Consider the following 3,456-nt stretch of genomic DNA (forward strand, 5'->3'; position numbering starts at 1 on the left):
GTTGACTTGCCCGATGATCGGCGAGCCATAGAGAATAAATGAACCTTCAAGAAGAAGACTGACACTGATGGTAATGCTACTGTCTACAAAGCTCGACTTGTCACGAAAGTTATTCGACAAGTTCAAGGAGTTGACTACGATGAGACTTTCTCACCCGTAGCATTGCTTAAGTCTGTCCAAATCATGTTAGCAATTACTACATTTTATGATTGTGAAATCTGGCAAATGGACGTCAAAACTGCATTCCTTACACTGGAAAAAAAGACACATCCGTGACATTTTGGGCCGAACGAATTTTTTTTGTCATGCTTATGACACTTCTATGACGATAATTGTGACAAAACCCGGTATTATCATAGATGTGGTGGGCTCCTACTTCTATGACAAAAAATCACGAAAGAAAATGGGCTTTTCGTCCTGGGCGGGCCGAAGATGCAGCTGCATGACATTCTTTGGGCCGTCCATGACGGAAAAATCGTGGTAGAAGCTAGGGCGAGGAAAATATCGGGGCATTCCCGGTTACGGTGGGTGGTCGGGGCCGAGCGATGCACTGTGGTTTGTGAATTTCTCTTGTGTACGCGCGTGTGTGCGAGGCGTTGGCTAACTGAACCCGAAGCGATCGCACGTTACTTAACCCGAGCAATCGATCCCTTGACTGTTAACTGAACCCGAGCGATTCATTGCTGCTGACTGAAACCGAGCAATTCCTTCGTTGCTGCTACTGCCTAAACCCGAGTGATCGATCACTGCTGCTGCTTACTGAAGCCGATCGAGCCCCCGTGCGAGACATAGCCAGCCGATGTTGGGTTGCCTCTCGATGAACAGTGACCATTGCTACCGTGCATGTGACACGTATAACGAGTCGAGGCGTGGTGAGTCGAGCCGGTTGGTTGGCTGTGGATGAATAGTTCCCGGTGGGGGTTGGATGAACAGGACCCTATGGTAGTAGGCCGTTGCCGCTAGATGAACAGGACCCCGAGGAGGCCGCCGCAACTGATACGTCTCCAACGTATCTATAATTTTTGATTGTTCCATGCTATTATATTATCTTTTTGGATGTTTAATAGGAATTTATATGCTATTTTATATTATTTTTGGGACTAACTTATGAACCGAGAGCCTAGTGCCAGTTTGTGTTTTTTTTGCCTATTTTAGAGTTTCATAGAAAAGGAATACCAAACGGAGTCCAAACGGAATGAAACTTCCGCGATGATCTTTCTTGGACCAGAAGGAAACCAAAAGACTTGGAGATGAAGTCGGAGACACAACAAGGCAGGCACGAGGCAGGAGGGCGCCCAAGGGGATAGGGCGTTGCCCCTTACCTTGTGTGCCCCTCATGGGTCTCTTGACCTAGCTCCTTTGCCTATATATACTCTTATACCCTGGAAACATCCAGGGGAGCCACGAAACCATTTTTCCACTGCCGCAACCTTTTGTACCCGTGAGATCCCATCTAGAGACCTTTTTCAGCGTCCTGCCGGAGGGGGATTCGATCACGGAGGGCTTCTTCATCAACACCATTGCCTCTCCGATGATGCATGAGTAGTTTACCATAGACCTATGGGTCCATACTAGTAGCTAGATGGCTTCTTCTCTCTCTTTGATTCTCAATACAATGTTCTCCTCGATGTTCTTGGACATCTATTCAATGTAATATTCTTTTACGGTGTGTTTGCCGAGATCCGATGAATTGTGGATTTATGATCAGATTATCTATGAATATTATTTGGTTCTTCTCTGAATTATTATAAGCATGATTTGATATATTTGCAAGTCTCTTCAAATTATCGGTTTAGTTTCGCCTACTAGATTGATCTTTCTTGCAATGGGAGAAGTGCTTAGCTTTGGGTTCGTTCTTGTAGTGTCCTTTCCTAGTGACAGTAGGGGAAGCAAGGCACGTATTGTATTTTTTCCATCGAGGATAAAAAGATGAGGTTTTCATCATATTGCTTGAGTTAATTCCTCTACATCATGTCATCTTACTTAATGAGTTACTCTATTCTTTATGAAGTTAATACTCTAGATGCAGGCAAGAGTCGGTCAATGTGTGGAGTAATAGTAGTAGATGCAGAATTGTTTCGGTCTACTTGACACAGACGTGATGCCTATGTTCATAGTCATTGCCTTAGATATCATCATAATTATGCGCTCTTCTATCAATTGCTCGGTAGTAATTTGTTCACCCACCGTAATATTTTCTATTTTGAGAGAAGCCACTAGTGAAACCTATGGCCCACGGGTCTCTTTTCCATTATATTGAATCTCTTTACTTTCCAATCTGTAAACCAAAAATATTTACTTTACCGTTTATCTATCTCTACCAGATCTCACTTTTGCAAGTAACCATGAAGGGATAGCCAACCCCTTTATCGCGTTGGGTGCAAATTGTTGATGTTTGTGCAGGTATTCGGTGACTTGTGCGTTGTCTCCTACTGGATTTATACCTTGGTTCTCAAACTGAGGGAAATACTTATGCTACTTTGCTGCATCACCCTTTCCTCTTCAAGGTAAAAACCAACGCAAGCTCAAGAGGTGGCAAGAAGGATTTCTGGCACCATTGTCGGGGAGATCTACGCCAAGTCAGGCCATACCAAGTACCCATCATAAAGTCTTCTCTCTTGCATTACATTATTCGCCATTCACCTCTTGTTTTCCTCTCCCCCACTTCTAAAACAATTTTTGAAAGAATTGCCTTTTCTTCGCCCCTCTTCTGTTTGTCTTTTTTGCTTGCTTCTTGTGTGCTTGTGTGTTGGATTGCTCGCTTTGTCACGAGATAATACCAAATTGTGTGACTTTTCCAATACCAACAACAATGATTTTAGTAGCACTCCGTTTGCTCCCACCACTAATGCTGAATCTTGTGAAATTAATGCCGCTTTGCTGAATCTTGTTATGAAAGATCAATTTTCTGGCCTTCCTAGTGAAGATGCCGCATCCCATCTAAATGATTTTGTTGATTTGTGTGATATGCAAAAGAAGAAAGTTGTGGATAATGATATTGTTAAATTGAAGTTATTTTCGTTTTCTCTTAGAGTTCGTGCTAAACTTGGTTTTCATCTTTGCCTAAAAATAGTATTGATTCGTGGAACAAGTGTAAAGATGCTTTCATCTCTAAGTATTTTCCTCCCGCTAAGATCATCTCCCTTAGGAACGATATTATGAATTTTAAGCAACTTGATCATGAGCATGCTGCACAATCTTGGGAGAGGATGAAATTGATGATACGTAATTTCCCTACACATGGTTTGAGTTTGAGGATGATTATACAAAAAATTTATGCCAGATTGAATTTTGCTTCTAGATATCTTTTAGATTCGACCGTGGGCAGCACTTTTATGGAAATCACTTTAGGATAGGCCACTAAACTCCTAGATAATATTATGGTTAATTATTATAAATGGCACACGAAAAGATCCACTAGTAAAAAGGTTCATGCGATTGAAGAGATTAATATTT

Source organism: Triticum dicoccoides, chromosome 5B, assembly GCF_002162155.2.
Source record: "Triticum dicoccoides isolate Atlit2015 ecotype Zavitan chromosome 5B, WEW_v2.0, whole genome shotgun sequence".
In the NCBI taxonomy this organism is placed as follows: Eukaryota; Viridiplantae; Streptophyta; class Magnoliopsida; order Poales; family Poaceae; genus Triticum; species Triticum dicoccoides.